Raw genomic sequence first — 21,547 nt, 5'->3', positions numbered from 1 at the left:
TGAATATCAGTGTTCCAGTGTTCAACATGCCACAAGGTCTTTTGGAGCTCTCTCAATCAGCATTGATGTAGAAGGTCATTGGTCTCAACCCTCCCAACCCTCCCTTATATCCCTTTGTTTATCGCCAAATCCAACTACCTACTTTGTCCAATCACCAAAATTAGTCCTTTATCCAACAAGCCTTTGCATATGTCATCATCAGTGACATCCCACATGACATTTCTATTGACCCAATTATCCTTAGATGCCTTGATTTGTAAGAGATAAACATTTTCTTACATACAGTACACGATGGTATCTCTAGAGGCCTTTCTAGTGGTTTGATTTTAGCTACAGACTCAGAACAAATCCTCCATAGTTATGGTCAGTCATGGATCCAAAGCTCATTAGCTAGCAGCACTAACAATAGATATATTCTTAGAATTTGTCAGTGACATTCTTGATTTCATCTAAAAGTTCTGAAAAAATATCAAAAAAATAGTAAAAAGTCATGAAAAAAGCAAAGGAAAAAGTGAAAAAAAGCAAAAAAATGGATGCCTTGATGAAAACCTGGTAAATAGGCATCTTTGCACAAAAATTTGAGTCAAGAGAAAAATTTTGTTCAAAAGTGAAAACCTGGCAAACAAGCGCTTTGGGCAAGTACCATGGTGAAAACTTGGCAAACAGGCGCCATGTGTAATCAGTTATTGCTCCTCCATCTATCAGGATTCCACCTAGTCTTTTCCCCCTCTATCATTCCTTGATCATATCCTTCATATTGCAAGACATCTTGGTCCCTTATCATGGCTCATGAACTGGTTAATGTCCTTTTTTACCTTGCCTAAGCATCGCCAGTCTGCACACACACTCTGTCATTGGCCTTCGTACATAGTTTGCATCTTGTCTGGGGGCATATTACCTACATGGTGCATGAGTTTGAATTTGAACTAGGGGCATATCCCCAAGTTCTTTCTATCCATTGGACCTATCGCATAACGGATTGGAGGTAACACTTGTATATGCTTATACGATCCTAAAAAAATCCCTAAAAATCATAAAATGTCATGAGAAAATCACTAAAAATCACATAATGTCTTGAAAAAATCCTAAACATTCACATATGATCCTGAAAAAATCACTAAAAATCATAACATGTCCTAAGAAAATCACTAAAAATTGCATAATGTCCTGAAAAAATCCTAAACATTCAAACACGATCTTGAAAAAAGCACTAAAAAACAGAAAATATCCTGAAAAAAACCTAAAAATCATAAAATGACCTGAAGAAATCAGTCACACAAAAAAATCAAATATCCACAAAACCCTAAAAATCACAAAACCCATCAAAAATTTGCAATAAACCTTGTACATACTCACTGTGGATAACCACCCATTTTGTGTAAACACTTGCACTTTGCAGACTAAAACCCAAATAACTACACTTCAATGCCAATCACAATATCTGAGCAACAAGAACCAACAATCAATCCAACCAGTCACTATGAACTTATCAACTAAATCCACAACCAAAACTATCACATTATCAACATGTTGAACACTATCTACACACCTAAAACATTAACAAGAACGTAATAATGGACAAGAATAGCTGTTGGCTCACGTTGTTTAGTGAGTGATTTATTTTTTGCTTTGTTTTTCTTTGATCATGTTCCTATGCCACTTGATGATATAGAACTAATCTATGAGACTGGCTGGGATGGTTCATGGTCATCTTTTTCTATTTTTGTTTGTTACAATGTACCTTTGAGAGTCTGGGGCATGTACATATGCCTCAGGAAGGACAAGGTCATTCTCTTTTTGCATCGTGCTTGTTTACGCAAAAGGCTTGCATTTGCACTCTGGCCCTTTATGCCATGATGCGTTGCATTCCATTTTGCATATCAAAATAAAGCTCACTTTGACATATAGTGCACTTTCTAGAAGAAAAAGTCGTTCCCTCATACTAACATCTCCTCATCTCATCTTTATTCTTCATCTCATTCTCAATCACCATAATCATGTCGTCTGATTCACCAAATCATCTTCATCTTGCATTCTTGCATCATCCTACGCTGTCAATCACCTTTCTATGGCTTTCCACCTAGTTCAACCTTAGTCTATCATTTGTCTCATCATATTTGACCAAATACAACCATTTTTGATGATTTCCCTCATGTTATGACATCTTTTCATCATTTTGGGCATGCACGCACAGTTTCGGGTCTACACTCTAGGCCTCATAACTTTCACATTTTAGCTCTGATTTTCATTCTATCAGTTGCTATGGTTTTGTCTTCTTGTTGTCAATAAATTGACTTATCATATGCTTATCTTAGTCAATTTTTCATTGAGGCACCCATATATATCATCCCTACTGGGGCATGTTGTGGCTTTCTCATCAATTAATCTTTGATACAACGCTCTAAATCACATTGTATCAAAGAGGGGCAAAATGTAGATGCTCAAAAATGGTTCGTATCTATGACTTCATCACTTCTTCATACTAATTTGTCCCATTTTCTCATTTTACTAACTTTGATCTTTTGGTTAGATTGACCATATTTTTTCATTTGTATCCCCTTTCATATCAATTTCATAGCAACTCAGAATCATATCAAATCAACTCAAAATCATACCAAATCAACTCGAAATCACTCAAAATCAGTCCTAATCAACGTAAAACGTATCAAACATCCCAAATCAATCATCATTTGTCCAAATCCTAGGTATTTTTGTGGCTTTCAGTGCCTTGGAAACCTATCAACTTGTCAATCTTTTCAATTTGACCTTAGTACTGTAGTGGCTCTCAGTGCTAGGTCAAACTATCATTCATGTCATTCAATCTTTGACATTGTTGAGGCTTTCAATGTCAGATCATGGCATCATCAACCATTTTAATAATATTGACAATGTTCATCAGTGTTATTATGATTGAACCTTATCAATCAATTTCAATCCTGTAGAATTTACAATGTCGGTTAAATGTTACATATTAATTTATTCATGTCATGTGTCCTTGGCATGTTATCAATTTTGATCTATCAATTAATTTGACCATGGCTTTGGTCTACCTTTTCATCATCTTATTCGATATCCATCATCATCACATTTTCATCAAAAGATACGGTTGCATTCATTTAATCAATTTGGCCAATCATCTACTAATTTTCTCTATAGGATTAAATAACCCATAATTTAATTCTATTATTCTCACTAATTATTCTTCCTGATTATCATCCTCAATTAATTAATTGATTCATTATCTACAAACCATGGAAATTTACAATTTCCTAAGTTCTATTTTCCATCATTAATTCCATTTTCTACTAATTTTTATTTTGTGGAATAAAAGGATTTTTAATTCAAATATTCCATAAAATATTTCATCATCATGACACTTGGATGTGACACCTCATGGATCATCCTTTGACACTTGGCTGAGATTTTTCCTAATCAAATATTATTACCTCTTACGCATGTCCCTATTTGGCTTATTCGTCATAGATTCTTGGCTTTAAGTGGGTTGAGGAATCTTATGATGCGTCATAGATTCTCTTCCAAATTTGACTCTCGTGTGTCATAGAATCTTACTTTTGGCATATTCTATCATATGCGTGATAGGAATTATTATTACCTCTTACGCATGTCCCTATTTGGCTTATTCGTCATAGATTCTTGGCTTTAAGTGGGTTGAGGAATCTTATGACACGTCATAGATTCTCTTCCACATTTAGCCAAATTTGACTCTCATGTGTCATAGAATCTCACAATTGGCATATTCTATCATATGCATCATAGGAATCTCTTGCCACATCGCATGTCTGTGGGTGACAAATCCAATGCCCTCACTTTGAGTGTTGATTATAAAATGAACACTCTTTCTCTCATTTTGGGTCCTTGGGTCCTTGAATCTTAATGCTTAAGTCTTGAGTCCTTGGATCTGAATGCTTAAGTTTTGAAAATCCAAATCTTTGAATCCTTGGGTCTCTACTTCTTTGCATGTTGCATTCTCTCTTTCAAGCTTAAAATCACACTTCTAGTATTCTCATGGCATTATCCATATCATAGGCTTTGGCTTCAATCTTGTGTGCACTATAGGCAACTTTGGAGCTACAATCATTTGGAGAAGAAAGAAGAACATGGGAGCTACAAACGAAAAAGGGGGTTTCTATTGCTTTCTTAATTAGTTTGGCTTTCATGGTAGACTAGTGGGTGCTAATACATGTTGATTGAGTTTTGTGATTTGCTCATAGTGAGTTATATATATATATATATATATATATATATATATATGAATGTGTGTAGATTTGTAACATAAAAGTATATCTATATTTTTAAACAAGAAGGGCTTTTCAATTCTATCAATAGGAATTCTACTCATAATTATCGTTCCTCAAAATTACCTATTAACTCTTCTAATAGGTTTGATCATTAACAACTGAATCCTAGTTTCAGAGATTATTCAAATCTACCCATGTAGGGGTTTTCTCACATAGAAAATGAAATATCCATTACAAGATTTAAACAACTGGAACATTCGCACATAAAATCCTCAGAAAGCATTTAGAAGACAGGAGGAAGATAGGAAGTGCATGAAGTGAAATATCTTAAGCCAAAATCACAAGTGTCTACCTAGACATTGATGCTAAATAAGTTCTCCTCAGAATCTGTAGAGAAAGCTCCTTCCTTCTCCCATGTTCCCGAGTCCTCCAAACGAGCTCCAAATGCTCTCGCTAAGCTTCTAGGAGTGCCTGAATATAAAGAACTCTTAGAAAGCACCTAGAATGTCTCTAGAAACAACCAGAAGGTGTTGACAACTAAGCATGAGTCTTTTCCAACCTTCTAGATGAGTCATAAGGTTGTAGACACCATGTGCTTAATTTGTGCACTAACTCCTGTGTTGTTGACAACACGTGCACAATTAGAGTGCAAACTCCTGTGTTGTCTACATGACAACTCTCGAGAATTTGCAACCTCCTATGTGAACAAATATTAGAATAATGCACATTAATTTATTTAATATTCAATTTACTCTTTCCAATTTAATTTATTAATTTTTATAAATCTCATGCACTAACTTTAATAATTCCACTTGTTTTATCTTAATATATTTATATTTTAATCACATGCACACATCATGCAATTTAGAATCTTTTAATAATTTTAATATCTTTTCCACTTTTAAATTCATTTTTGAAACTTAATTGATAAAATATTTATTAACTTAAATAAATATTATCACATTCCAACTTTAAAATTATAACTTTTATCTTCAAATTTAATTATTTTATTTAATTAATTTTCTAATTAATTAAATAAAATAAATATTAAAATACCATATTAATTTTTCATTAAATTAAACCATTAATTAAATCTTTTAATTAGGCTTAATAAATAGAAAATACACCAAAGACTCATAAAATAAAATACGAAAAACCCACTATAGCAAAACACATACAAAATCAACTCAAAAGGGTTAATATAATGAATTACATCATCTGACACATTCAGAGGGTACTCAACTCAGATACTTGTCCTAATTTCCAATTAGGACAAATGGCTTAAATGGTTGGGATTTGGACATGAGAATTTATCTCCCCTCTCTTACCATTGAGATAATGCGATAGGGTACGCTCATCCTGGCAATTCAAGGAAGTCGATACCCAGTACCTGCAACTTGCATAAAAACCATGCATGTACATACTATATATATATATATATATATATATATATATATATATATATATATATATATATATATATATATATATATATATATATATATATATATATATATATATATATATATATATATATATATATATATATATATATATATATATATATATATATATATATATATATATATATATATATGCTAATAAATAGGCAATGAAAGGAAGTGGTGCATCGTGTAGATCCTGACTAGCAGGTGACTATGACTCCCTTCCTTAACCACATCAAAACTGCCATCCAAGAACAAACACACACACCATACACATGCAAGTATGGGGTAAGTACCATACACATGCAAGTATGGGGTAAGTATCCATAAGAAAACACATGTGATAATAAACCATCTAACTAATCAATAATGAAAAATAATGTAATAATCATCATGCATACATGAAATGTAGAGTCTAAGTAATCTCATCACATATCAACTAAATCCATAGCACAATATCTTATAGTCTCAAAACAATGCTGCTAACCATCAACATAAAACTAACCCTAAAATATTTCGACAATGATAACAAAAATGTGACCTAGGGGTAGGCACTACACCTTCATACCTTGTTACCTCCTGAAATTAAGTCTTCCAACTTCTACAAGTTAGCCATGGTCAACAAAGTCACTAGAGTTGAAATTAGCCTAGGGAAGGAGCTCAATATCATTAAGAGTCTTACTTCTGACAACTTAAACAATACACTTATGCTGCTATAGGAAAACTAGAAATCATTTACCTAAGACTACATAGACATAAAATGACTTGACCCAAAACTCTATACTCACAAAATTTACATTACACCTGAATGTAAGCATATAAGACATCTGCAATGAAGAGTCAATCCAACATTACATGATATTGTGAAAACTAAACAACAAAAATTCTAAATGTTGGGTTCATCTATCATATTTATAATAGTTAGTGAGCCTCATCTTTGGTAATTATTCATAAAAAGGGGGTAAATGGTGAGTATGTGTCATGTCCCCTTTTCAAATAATTAAAATAATAATCTTTTCTAAGGCAGGCAGGCCCAAAAAGGTGAAGTTTCGAAAAAATGGGATAATCTTTGGAAGCTAATGGAGTAATAAATGAAAATTATTATTAAAATATGTTTTATTAACCCCTCTTGGATGTGAGTTAGGGTTATGCCCTCTTTTAAGGAGTTTGGAGGCATTTTGGGCTCATTTTTCCAGAACTTGATTTTTGCTCATTTTTTTGTTATTCTTCAGAAGCTGCCAAACCTGTGGAGAAGGAGAGCCAAGAATGGGAGTTTTCAAGATTATAGGAAGGCTAAGGATGGGAGTTCAAAGCCATTCCATGTGCATGCTAATGCAGAGTTTTCCTTTGTGCTGAACAGTGCAGATTTGTGGTTTTTTGGGTGTATTTTTTGTAAGAGTTTGGTGTTTCCGGTTGAGTATTTCATATCAGTTTGGATTTCTGCTATATTTTAGACTTTTAGATGTTAAAATATAGCTTAATATATGTATTTTTTCATGATTATACTTTTGTGATAGATTATTAGTGTTTTTGTGGTGTTTTCGAGCTATTCTATGTTGTTTTTGGGAGCCCGATGAGCATTGTTTTTATCCTCCGTTTGGGAGCTGTTGTGTAAATGTTATACAGATCTGAAAATTTCATTTTGTAGGCTGTTATACTGCTGAAATTTCTATAAAAAATTCCACTTTCATATTTACTAATAATATGTGAAGCTGTGAAGTTTTTGGCACTATTTCCGGCATACCCGATTTGGGGTTTATTGAGAAATTGGTGGATCTTTGAAAGATTGGTTGTTTGATCTTAAAGATCTGATTAGAGGCTTGAATATCATATAAAATAAGAAAAGGGACATTTCAGTATGTGTGGATTATAGGGAACTTAATAAAGAAACTAAAAAGGATCACTTTTCCTTACCTTTCATTGATCAAGTTCTTGACAATTTGGTTGGGAAAAAGTATTTCTCTTTCTTAGATGGATTTAATGGGTATAACTAGATACAAATAACACCAAAATATAAAGATAAGATAAATTTTACCTACCTGTGGGGCACATTTTCTTATTTTGTACTACCCTTTGGATTGTGTAATGCTCTTTCTACCTTTTAGAGTGTTGTGATAAGTATTTTCTTTGACATATTTTCCAATTGTATGGAAATCTATATGGATGATTTATCTATTTATAGATATAATTTTGAAGAAGCTAAATCCAATTTGGATAAAGTTTTGAAGAGATGTTAGGAACAAAACCTTTTGTTGAATAGTGAGAAACGTTAGATGATGATGGAGGAAGGAGTTGTGTTAGGTCACTACATTTCTTCAAGTGGCATCCAAGTTGATCCTTAAAAGATAGAAGTGATTAGCACTTTGACTACACCTAGAAAATAAAAGGACATTAGAAGTTTTCTTGGCCATGCTAGTTACTACAAGAGGTTCATAAAATATTTTAGCCAAATAGCAGCTCCATTGTATAATTTTCTAAAGGACTCTCAATTTTCATGGGATTCAAAATGTGACATTATTTTAGAAACTCAAAGATGTCTTGACTAAAACACCTATGCTTAGAGGTCCTAATTGGAAATTTTGTTTCATATTCATACTAATGCTTTAGATTATTCTATAGGAGATATGTTAGGAAAAAAGGAAGGAATAGTTGAACACACTATCTATTATATCAGTAAAATTCTACAAGGAGAAGAGCTGGACTACATGGTCATAGAAAAAAAGTTGTTAGCTATGATTTATGCTCTTAACAAGTTCATACATTATATCATTTGCTATGAGATATTTGTGCACACTAATCATGATTCCATCAAGCATCTCATAAATAAACCTTCCATTTCAAGAATACTAGCTTACTGGTTATTTCTTATGCATGAATTTGATATAAACGTGATAGATAAATTAGGAAGTGGTAATGTAGTAGCATATTTCCTTTCACAGTTATAGGTTCTTGATAATTCTATAGTTATTGATGATAGCTTCCCAGATGAATTATTTTTCTCTTTAATAGAACACGATAAATGGTATGTTGACATTGCCAATTATCTCACCATAGGGAGAACTCCAACTCATTTCTCTCCCAAGGATAAAAGACTGCTATTTGAAAAGAGTTTCATTTTTTCTTGGATAGCTGGTTTCATATTTTATACTGGACCTACTCAAGTTATGCACAAATGTCTTAGAGAAGATGAAACTTATGATATTATTTAGGCCTACCATGATGAACCATGTGGGGGATATTTTTCAGCTAAAAGGACAAAATTCAATATCCTAACAACTAGATACTATTGGCCAACTCTTCATTAGGATGCAATAAAATATAAAAAGAAATGTGATAGATGTCAACGTATGGTATGACCAATAAAATTAGATGAAATGCCCCTGCAATCACAAGTAGTTGTTACACCATTTGACAAATGGATAATAGATTTTGTTGGACCAATAGACCCTCCGTCAAAAGATAAATCTTACATTTTGTTCTGTATTGATTATGTCACTAAATGGGCTGAAGCAAAACCTATGAAACATGCTAGGGATAATAATGCTATAGAATTCTTATATGAAGTCATTTTTACAAGAGTTGGTATCCCTAGAAATTATTAACTAATAAAGGTTCCTAATTCATATCAAATCTCATTACTACACTCATGAATGAATATACAATTCGTCATGGTAAATATTCTCCTTACCATCCTCAAGCTAATGGAGAGACTAAGATAACAAGTAGAGAAATAGAAGCCATCTTGACAAAAACTATTCAAATACATAAGAAGGATTGGGCATCCAAGCTTCTAGAGGCATTATGGGCATATAGGACAATATGGAAGACAACAAAAAAAATTACTCCTTTTGAATTGGTCCATGGGAAAATAGCTATGATGCTAACTGATTTTGATCACAAAACACTCCAGACTACATTGGAACTCAACATTGATCTCCATGATGCTCAACAATAACACATCTTGTAGCTGAATAAACTTGAATTTTTTGACTATTTTGCCCTGCATAATACTTAGTTAATTCAAACACACCACAAGAAATGACATGACATATTTATTAAGGATAAGAAATTTAGTGTGGGTGATTGGGCACTACTTTATGATTTTAGGCATCAATACAATTTAGGCAACTTCCAAACTAGATAGTTAGGAGCATACAAAATAAAAGTAGTGCATCATAATGGTGCAATGTAGTCATCAACAATAGATCCTATTCGAGTCAAAATTCTGGTCAATGGTCATTGAATCAAAATCTTAAATAAACCATAGACTAAAGAATATTTCATGTAGAAGTTCAATTTTGTAGAACCTCCTACAACAATGGCACCTGAGTCTTCCACTTAGCATGCCCCATTACTTTGACTTCAATCAAAGTTCATAATAAATCATCACTTTCTCTGTAAAAAATACATCTCACCTTCTATCTCTCTCACCCATCCATCTCATTTTTGCTCCAACAAACAAGTACGCAAAGATACAATATTTACTTACCCCATAAAAAGGTTAGTACCATGTATTCTCCTATCCTTATTTATTTCTTTAATTTCATGAATAAGCTTTTTGCTGATTCAATTCTTTGCTCACAATGCATGGTGGGACCCATGCCTTATTTTAAGTTGGGGGGGGGGGGGGGAGGGGAATTGTGTGTTAAGTTTATTTTTTGACATAAAATCTCATGATCTTGTGATAAGTAGTATGCCATACTTTGAATAATTATTTGAAGGCATGCCATATCATAGCCTTTAAACTTATCAAGATGATGTGAACCTTGCCTCCCTTTTGGAAAGTATGCACATAAAATTGCATTTATGGAATGAAAAAAGGATGAAAGATAAGTTTAATGATGACATGGCATTGTTTTATGGCATGTTGTTATACAACTTCAATTTTCTCAAAAGTATTTTGTTTTCTATTCGCCACTATCTTAAAATGTGCTATGCAAACATTGGAAATTGTCTTTCTATTTTTTCCCCTTGCTATAACTACATTTGTTCTCAGAGTGTGAAAGAATAAATTTTGGCATTTTTTTGGTATAACCATGGGGGAAGACTTGATAATTCATGAGCCCATAATTCATAACCTTATTTTCTAGGACAATGATTACCGTTCACTATTTACAAATCATGGTTGGCTCCAATTTTTTCAGAAGCTTACAACCTAGAATGAGGAAATTTCTTTTTAGTTCATGAATTCTTTGAACAAATATGGGGTAGCCATGGTTAATGGGCTCAGGGTTGAATGCAATCAAGAGATAATCATTGAAGTCTCATGGCTATCACTGCAAGGTGGAATTTTTGAAGAAGACATGGACCCACATACAACAAGAGCATAATTTACCTTATACTCAAATAGGCCATTAGAAGTAGATAGGAAGAAAGGAATGAGACATATTTTTGTTCAAGAACCCTATAATCACTATGCTCTTTATATTATGAAGTACATTACATGTGAGGGAAGGAATTAGTGGTTACACAATATTCATTTCAAGCAGTTGTTTGAGGTATGATAACAAACTTGTCAACCTTCCACACTTCTTGTTCAATCTATTGAAGAAAAAAGCCATATATGTGCAAGAAGGTAAGCCTAACTCAATGTCAAATCATTGTTTGATTAAATTGATAGTAAAGTAGGCTTTAGGTTAGACTTCTACTATTTTGTGGCATAATTTCCTATTGATTGATGAGTTTTTTCCAACATTTGGAGGACCTAGGGGTTTAGGAGTAGGAAGAAAGGTTTCTACAATAATCAGTACTATAAAAATTGTAGAATAGGACATATTTGATGAACCCTCAGGTAGCCTTAAGTCCCCTTGAAAACATAAGAAGAAGATAGTGGAGAAATCACCATCTGTCTCTAAAGAGAGGAAAGGGAATGAAAAATTCGGTTAAAGAAAACCCCACTTCACCTCAATCCCAAGCTAGTGTAAAAACTAAGTCTTCTATACATAGGGTTGTAAGTTAACTAGTTCAGGAACAAGAAGAAGTTAACCCAGATCACATACAAGAGTCCGGGGATGTCCATGATAAAAATGTCACTCCCTCACCCTCTGTCAAGAGAAATAGAGTTTAGAAGTAGACTCCTACAGTGTATGCTAAAGGAGAATCTTCAAAGAAAAAGAAAAATGTGTCTAAATCTTCTATTGAAACACCTATGAGGACAAGTGAGAAAATTTTTAAGCATTCTATTTCCAAAGATACCCCTATTGATGATGTTTCTCAAACAAATGGCCCCAAAAATTAACAAAGAAATTCTTGAACATGATAAATTAGAAGAATTGAGAAAAGATTTAGAAAATGTGCCATAGAATCCTAGCCAGTCTTGGGAGGATGTTGTTCACATTAGGGATGATAGTAGTGACAATTATTTTGAGCAAGGTAACTTTGTCTTCCAAAGGAAAGGAAAAATCCCCCAAACTATATATGAATATGATAATGACACTATTTTTGTTTCTAGAAATGAGCCAGAAGAACTTATAATTAATGATCCTCAAGATCTAGATGAATATTTTCATGCAATCAAATAAATATTGTTGAGAAATTTGTTGAGAAAATGGCTAATGAAGGTTTATAGACCGTAGTTTAGGCTGCACAACAAATGGAAGAAGACTCTTCACTACAACAACCATCAGTTGAAAATCATGAAAGAGCCATTGTGCTATGGAGAGGAAATTTTACTGCTAATCCTCTAGTTATAGATTCTAATGAAACACAAAATGATGATGGTTCTGAGTGGGTAGATATTAACAATCAAGGACCAATGTGTTATTGTTATGGAGTTTGATTAGTCTACAAGTGGGAGATTGTTGTGATGTGAGGCCTAATCAGACTTAGAGATTTATTCAACATGGTTTCCCCCTAGATGACCCTTTCATCCTTATGGAGATTACCTTGTTGTGAAACATAAAATTTACATCACCTTTAGTGCCTAGAATTCACCTTATCTAGCACTAAGAATGTCCCTTATCGAGCACTTAGAATAAACATGAGTCGATGTGCGGGAGGAGAAGGGGATGGGTGGTTGAAAATTGGCTTTGAGGAGCATGAGAGTAGTGAAAATATAACAATGACATAACCAGATTCTCAAAAAAGTAAAAGAAGGGTGCAAGACCGGGACTTCCTGGGAGGTCACCCATCCCAGTACTACTCCGGCCAAAGCGCGCTTAACTGCAAAATTTTGATGGGATCTGGTGCACTAATGCTAGTATGATCACACCCAATATAAAACTCTCACACCCTCTTGTTAACCCATGCATCATAATTCTGTTAGAATTCTTTAGAATAAATGAGAGGGGGGGGGGGGGGGGGGTGAATAAGTTATTCAAGGTCCAAATGCCCTAATAATACCTTTAATAGTTTTTAATGAATCCATACCCTTTTCATCTGTTCAAACTTAAATCAGTCATATAAGCAAATTACTGTAAATCAACATGCAGAGATAAAACATTCAAGATCAACACATAACACAATGATTTACGTGGAAACCCAATTTGGGAAAAACCACCAGTAACATGCTACTTGATTCTCACTCTTCTGAAGTGATGCCCTGTTAAAAGCCTGCCCTGATAAAGGCTTACAACACACTATTAAATGTGACCTTGTTAGAGGATTTCACCAAAATGTTAGGAATGGGCCTGGTTAAAGGTCTTTTAGAACATTCACTTGGAATGTGACCTTGTTAAAAGATTTATCTAATGGCTGTTAAACCAACCTAAGTCCATAGGATTTATCTTACTGTTACAATTGCTAGAAAGTAATGATAATGGTCTTTTGATCTAATATAACTTACAACATACTTTGCAAATTTTAGATCACTCTTTCAGTTCAATCCTTATGCTTGGCTTCAATCACTTCAGCTTTGACTACTTGTCCCCCTCTCAAGCTTTGTCTCCTTGAGTCTTCTTACTCATTCTGCCAATGCAATCATCTTTGTGGTGGTCTATTCAAACAGAGTTCCTGTGTTATCTTCTCCTTAGCACATTCTTCAGCATTTCATGCTTTCATGCTTGACCACTGCTCTTTCTCTCACTATCCCCTCTATTCCGCTATGTTTCTTCATTAACTTATGTCTTCTTATATAGAAGTCTGATTTGCCTTTACCACTCAATTCTCCCTCTCTAATTTTAGGGTTTCAAAATGGATTAGGTAGGATACAATGTATCTACCCCATATCTTTTTCTCTTCTTGAAACTTCACCAGTTGTATCTTAAAAATGTTCTACATGGTGTTATGTGCCACCAACTCATCATTCTTATCTTCCTTTTAATTCACAGATTTCTAGATAACAACTTTGTCGGCTTAGATCTGACGAATCTTTGATTTCCTAAATAATGCAACAACTTGACATTATTGAGTTACTGGTGCTCGACACCTCTGTGTTACTTGGCACCTATACCTGCTCGACACTTGGTTCTGCTCGACACTTGATTATGCTCGGCACTTGAACTTGCTCAGCACTTGAGCTTGCTCGACACTTGAACTTACTCGGCACTTGAAGTTGCTTAGCACTTGAACTTGCTCGGCACTTGAACTTTCTCGGCACTTGAACTTGCTCGACACTTGAACTTGCTCGACACTTGAACTTGCTTGGCACTTAACTAGGAATTTTCTCAGCTCTTACTAGCTTGCTCAGCACTTGAACTTAGTTTGAGCTTTACAAAGGACTTAGCTAAAACCTTAGATCTTTGATATGTTTCGGTGTGCTCATTCTTCGTATCTTTTGGTATGTCATCCAATACACTTTTTCATCAATGGCTTAGCTGATCCTTGTACTTCATTACAACATCATAACTCCAACCTTTCTCTAGGTGTTCTAGTTACATCTTATTGATTGCCTCCACCTTGACAACCAACTAATTGATAGTATTTGGATCATTAAAGCAATTGTCATCCCTGCAAGTAGCAAGTTTGACATCAATGACAAAACAAGGATTGAGGACATTCTTTACCAGTTCCATATATTATTCCAACAATTTTTCTTATGATCATTTCAATCATTTCCAACAAATTCAACCTTGTCTAGGATGTGCCTTATCGAGCACTTAGAGTGCACCTTATCAAGCACCCAGAATGTATGGGAGAGTAAAAAGAACTCTAACACTAAGAACACACCTTATCTGGCACATGGAAGGTGCCAATAAGAGGAAATGCATGGGTTTCTCTCTGAAATGCTCCTCCCAATGAAGCCATGTGGATAATTTGAAGAAGAACAGAGATGTGGGTCAAAGGTTATGGCCCTTGGAAGTTCTTCGATCAATTTCCCAATCTTATAAGCTTTTATTTTCATCATCACAAGTATCAATTGTTCCATCGAACATTTCATCCTTATGGAGATTGCTTTGTTGAGGAACATAAATTTTACATCACCTCTAGTACCTAGAATGCACCTTATCTAGCAATAAGAACGTTCCTTATCAAGCACTCAAAATGAACATGAGTCGGGGTACAGGAGGAGAAGGGGATGGGTAGTTGAAAATGGGCTTTGAGGAGCATGAGAGCAGTGAAAATATAACAATGACACAATTGGATGCTCAAAAAATTAAAACAAGGGTGCAACACTAGGACTTTGTAGGGGGTCACCCATCCCAATACTACTCTAGCCTGAGCGCAATTAACTATGGAGTTCTGATGGTATCCGGTGCACTAACATTGGTATGATCACACCCAACATTAAAATCTCACACCCTTGTGTTGTCCCATGCATCATAATGCAACCTTGTCTAGGACAAGCCTTATCAAGCAATCAGAGCGTACCTTATCAAGCACCTAGAATGCATACGAGAGTAAAAAGCACTCTAACACTAAGAATGCACCTTATCCAACACTTGATAGGAACCAATAGGAAGAAAGGCATGAGTTTCTTTCCAAACAACTCCTCCCAATGAGGCCATGTGGATAATTTAAAGAAGAGCGAAGATGCAGGTCAAAGGTTATGGCCCTCGAAAGTTCTTAGATCAATTTCCCAATCTTATAAGCTTTTATTTTCATCATCACAAGAATCAATTGTTCCATTGACAATTTCATCTTTATCGAGATTTCTTTGTTGAGGAACATAAATTTTACATCACCTTTAGTGCCTAGAATATACCTTATCTAGCACTAAGAATGTGCCTTATCGAGCACTCAAAATGAACATGAGTTAGGGTACGAGAGGAGAGGGGGATGGGAGATTGAAAATGGGCTTTAAGGAGCACGAGAGTAGTGCAAATATAACAAGGACACAACCAGATGCTCAAAAAAGTAAAAGAAGGCTGCAACATTGGGACTTCCTAGGAGGTCACCCATCCTAGTATTACTTTGCCCCAAGTGCACTTAATTGTGGAGTTCTGATGGGATCCGTTGCACTAACACTAGTATGATAACACCCAACATTAGACTCTCACACCCTTGTGTTAGCCCATGCATCATAATGCAACCTTGTTTATGATGCACCTTATTGAGCACTCAGAGCAGACCTTATTAAGCACCCAAAATGCACGGGAGAGTAAAAAACACTTTGACACTAAGAACACACCTTATTCAACACTCATAAGGCACCAACAGGAAGAAAGGCATGGGGTTCTCTTCAAACAACTCCTTCCAATGAAGCCACGTGGATAATTTGAAGAAGAATGGAGATGCGGGTCAAAGATTATGGCCCTTTGAAGTTCTTGCATCAATTTCCCAATCTTATAAGCTTTTATTTTCATCATCACAAAAATCAATTGTTCCATTGACCGTTCCATTCTTACAGAGTTTACCTTGCTGAGGAAAATAAATTTTACATCACCTTTAGTGCCTAGAATGCACCTTATCTAGCACTAAGAATGTTCCTTATTGAGCACTCAGAATGAACATGAGTTGGGGTATGAGAGGAGGAGGATATGGGAGATTGAAAATGGGCTTTAAGGAGCATGAAAATAGTGTAAATATAACAATGACATAACTAGATGCTCAAAAAAGTAAAAGAAGGGTGCAACATTAGGACTTCCTAGGAGGTCACCTAACCCAGTACTACTCTGGCCCAAGGGCACTTAACTGCGGAGTTCTAATAGGATCTGGTGCACTAATACTGATATGATCACACCCAACATCATACTCTCACACCCTCTTGTTAGCCCATGCCTGATAATGCAACCTTTTTTAGGATGCACCTTATTGAGCACTCAGAGCGCACCTTATTGAGCACCCATAATGCATGGAAGAGTAAAAAACACTCTAACACTAAGAACACACCTTATCCTGCACTCAAAATGCATCAATAGGAAGAAAGACACAAGTTCCTCTCCAAACAACTTCTCACAATGAAGCCACACGAATAATTTGAAGAAGAATGGAGATGTGGGTCAAAGGTAATGGCCCTCAGAAGTTCTTGGATCAATTTCCCAATCTTATAAACTCTTATTTTTGTCATCACAAGAATCAATTGTTGCATCGACCGTTTTATCCTCATGGAGATTAATTTGATGAGGAACATAAATTTAACATCACCTCTAGTGCCTAGAATGCAACTTATCTAGCACTAAGAACATTCCTTATCAAGCACTCATAATGAACATGAGTCAGGGTACGAGAGGAGAAGGGGATGGGCAATTGAAAATAGGCTTTGAGAAGTATGGGAGTAGTGCAAATATAACAATGACACAACCATGTGTTCAAAAAAGTAAAAGAAGGGTGCAACACTAGGACTTCTCGGGAGGTCCCTGATCCCAGTACTACTTTGACCCAAGCTTGCTTAAGTGCGGAGTTCTAATAGGATCTGGTGCACTAATGCTAGAATGATCACACCCAACATTAGACTCTCACACCCTCATGTTAGCCCATGCCTCATAATGCAACCTTGTTTAGGACACGCCTTATCGAGCACTCAGAGTGCACCTTATCGAGGACCCAGAATGCACGAGAGAGTAAAAAGCAGTTTGACATTGAGAATGCACCTTATCCGACACTTGAAAGGTGCCAATGGGAAGAAAGGCATAGGTTTCCTTCCAAATAACTCCTCCCAATGAAGCTACATGGATAATTTGAAGAAGAATGGAGATGCAGGTCAAAGGTTATGGCCCTCAGAAGTTCTTTGATCAATTTCCCAATCTTATAAGCTTTTATTCTCATCATCACAAGAATCAATTATTCTATCGACCATTTCATACTTATGGAGATTATTTTGCTGAGGAAAATAAATTTTACATGACCTTTAGTGCCTAGAATACACCATATCTAGCACTCGGAATGAACGAGTCGGGGTACTAGAGGAGAAGGGGATGGGTGATTGAAAATGGGCTTTGAGGAACATGAGAGCAGTGCAAATATAAAAATGAGACAAACGGGTGCTCAAAAAAGTAAAAGAAGGCTGCAACACTGGGTCTTCTTGAGAGGTCACCCATCCCAGCACTACTCCGGCCCAAGCACACTTAACTGTGGAGTTCTGATGGGATTCGATGCACTAACATTGGTATGATCACACCCAACTTCAAACTCTCACACCTTTGTGTTAGCCAATGCGTCATAATGCAACCTTATCTAGGACATGCCTTATCAAGCACCCAAAATGCACGGGAGAGTAAAAATCACTCTGACACTAAGAATGTACCTTATCTAGCACTCAAAAGGTGCCAATAGGAAGAAAGGCATGACTTTCTCTCCAAAAAACTCCTCCCAATGAAGCCACATGGATAATTTGAAGAAGAACGAAGATGCCGATCAAAGGTTATGGCCCTCGAAAGTTCTTGGATCAATTTCCCAATCTTAGAAACTTTTATTTTTCTCATCACAAAAATTAATTGCTCCATCAACTATTTCATCCTTATGGAGATTACTTTATTGAGGAACATAAATTTTACATCACCTTAAGTGCCTAGAATGCACCTTATCTAGCACCAAGAACTTGCCTTATCAAGCACTCAAAATGAACATGAGTTAGGGTACGAGAGGAGAAGGGGATGGACAATTGACAATGGGCTTTCAGGAGAATGAAAGTAGTGCAAATATAACAATGACACAACGAAATGCTCAAAAAAGTAAAATAAGGGTGCAACACTGGGACTTCCTGAGAGGTCACTCATCCCAATACTACTCTGGCCCAAGCATGCTTAATTGCAGAGTTCTGATGGGATCCGGTGCACTAATGTTGATATGATCACACCCAACATTAGACTCTCACACCCTCTTGTTAGCCTATGCATGATAATGCAACCTTGTCTAGGACATGCCTTATCGAGCACTCAGAGCACACCTTATTGAGCACCCAAAATACACTGGAGAGTAATATGCACTATGATACTAAGAACACACCTTATCTGGCACTTAGAAGGTGCCAATAGGAAGAAAGGCATGAGTTTCTCTCCAAACAACTACTCCCAATGAAGCTAGGTGGATAATTTGAAGAAGAACGAAGATGCAGTTCAAAGGTTATGACCCTCGAGAGTTCTTGGATCAATTCTTCCATCAACTATTTCATCCTTATGGAAATTACTTTGCTGAGGAACATAAATTTTTCATCACCTTTAGTGCCTAGAATGCACCTTATCTAGCACTAAGAACATGCCTCATTGAGCACTCAAAATAAACATGAGTCGGGGTATGGGAAGAGAAGGGGATGGGCGATTAAAAATAGGCTTTAAGGAGTAGGAGAGTAGTGCAAATATAACAATGAGACAACTAGGTACTCCAAAAAGTAAAAGAAGGGTGCAAAATTGGGACTTCATGGGAGGTCACCCATCCCAGTACTACTCTGGCCCAAGCACGCTTAACTGCGAAGCTCTGATGGGATCGGGTGCACTAACGTTGGTATGATCACACCCAACATTAAACTCTCACACCCTCTTGTTAACCCATGCATCATTATGAAACCTTGTCTAGGACACGCCTTATCGAGCACTTAGAGTGCACCTTATTGAGCACCTAGAATGCACAAGAGAGTAAAAAGCACTCTGACACTAAGAACACACCTTATCTTGCACTTAGAAGGTGCCAATAAGAAGAAAGGCACAAGTTTCTCTCCAAAAAACTTATCCCAATGAATCCACGTGGATAATTTGAAGAAGAACAAAAATGCAGGTCAAAAGTTATGGCCCTCAGAAGTTCTTGGATCAATTTCCCAATCTTATAAGCTTTTATTTTCATTGTCACAAGAATCAATTGTCCCATTGACCATTTTCTCCTTACGAAGATTCATTGTTGAGGAACATAAATTTTACATCATCATTAGTGCCTAGAATAAACCTTATCTCACACTAAGAACATGCCTTATCAAGCACTCAGAATGAACATGAGTCAAGATAAGGGAGGAGAGGGGGATGGGCGATTGAAAATGGGCTTTGAGGAGCACGAGAGTAGTGCAAATTTAAAAATGACATAATTAGATGCTCAAAAAAGTAAAAGTAGGGTGGAACACTCAGACTTCATGAGAGGTCACCCATTTTAGTACTACTCTATCCCAAGCACGCTTAATTGTGGAGTTCTGATGGGACCCAGTGCACTAACACTAGTACAATCACACCCAACATCAAACTCCCACACCCTCGTGTTAGCCCATGCATCATAATGTAACCTTGTCTAGGATGCACCTTATCGAGCACTTAGAGTGCACCCTATCGAGCACCCAAAATGCACAGGAGAGTAAAAAGCACTTCGACACTAAGAACACACCTTATTCGGCACTCAAAAGTCACCAATAGGAAGAAAGGCATGGGTTTCTCTCCAAACAACTCCTCCTAATGAAGCCACGTGGATAATTTGAAGAGGAACGAAGATGTGAGTCAAAGGTTATGGCCCTCAGAAGTTCTTGGATCAATTTCCCAATCTTATAACCTTTTATTTTTGTCATCACAAGAATCAATTGTTCCATCAACCATTTCATCCTTATGGAGATTACTTATTTGAGGAACATAAATTTTACATCACCTTTACTATCTAGAATGCACCTTATGTAGCAATAAGAACATGCCTTATCGAGCAATCAGAATGAACAAGAGTCAGGGTAAGGGAGAAGGGGATTGGCGATTGAAAATTGGCTTTGAGTAGCAAAAGAATAGTGCAAATATAACAATGACACAACTGAATGCTCAAAAAAGTAAAAGAAGGGTGCAACACCGGGACTTCCCAGGAGGCCACCCATCCTAGTACTACTCCGACCCAAGCTCTCTTAACTACAGAGCTCTGATGGGATCTAGTGCACTAACCCTGGTATGATTGCACCCAAAATCAAACTCTCAGACCCTCATGTTAGCCCATGCATCATGATGCAACATTTTCTAGGACATACCTTATTGAGAACTCAGATCGCATCTTATTGAGCACCCAAAATGCACGGGAGAGTAAAAAGCACTTTGACACTAAGAACACACCTTATCCGACACTTAGAAGGCACCAATAGGAAGAAAGAGATAGGTTTCTCTCCAAAAAAATCCTCCCAATGAAATCATGTGGATAATTTGAAGAAGAATAGAGATGTAGGTCAAAGGTTATGGCCTTCAAAAGTTGTTGGATCAATTTCCCAATCTTATAAGCTTTTATTTTTGTCATCACAAGAATCAGTTGTTCCATTGATCATTTCATCCTTATGGAGATTACTTTGTTGAGGAAAATAAGTTTCACATCACCTTTAGTGCCTAGAAAGGACCTTATCTAGCCCTAAGAATGTACCTTATCGAACACTTAGAATGAACATGAGTCAGGGTATGGGAGGAGAAGGTGATGGGCGATTGAAAATGGGCTTTGGGAAGCATGAGAGCAGTGCAAATATAGCAATGACACAACCAAATTCTTAAAAAGGTAAAAGAAAGGTGCAATACCATGGCTTCCTAGGAGGTTACCCATTCTAGTACTACTCCAATGCAAGTGCGCTTAATTGCGAAGTTTTGATGGGATCCA

At 36.0% G+C, this 21,547-nt stretch overlaps 4 pseudogenes; all 4 read right to left on the bottom strand.

The window, feature by feature from the left end:
- Positions 1-12,797: 12,797 nt before the first annotated feature.
- Positions 12,798-12,916, bottom strand: LOC149529863 (5S ribosomal RNA; annotated as a pseudogene).
- Positions 12,917-15,244: 2,328 nt separating this feature from the next.
- Positions 15,245-15,363, bottom strand: LOC149529862 (5S ribosomal RNA; annotated as a pseudogene).
- Positions 15,364-18,701: 3,338 nt separating this feature from the next.
- Positions 18,702-18,820, bottom strand: LOC149529861 (5S ribosomal RNA; annotated as a pseudogene).
- A 1,935-nt stretch (positions 18,821-20,755) lies between these two features.
- On the bottom strand, positions 20,756-20,874 carry LOC149529860 (5S ribosomal RNA; annotated as a pseudogene).
- Positions 20,875-21,547: the final 673 nt, after the last annotated feature.

Source organism: Cupressus sempervirens, chromosome 11 (genome assembly GCF_028749045.1).
Source record: "Cupressus sempervirens isolate cs-2001-9-10 chromosome 11, ASM2874904v1, whole genome shotgun sequence".
In the NCBI taxonomy this organism is placed as follows: Eukaryota; Viridiplantae; Streptophyta; class Pinopsida; order Cupressales; family Cupressaceae; genus Cupressus; species Cupressus sempervirens.
This window is presented reverse-complemented; position numbering and strand designations above follow the sequence as displayed.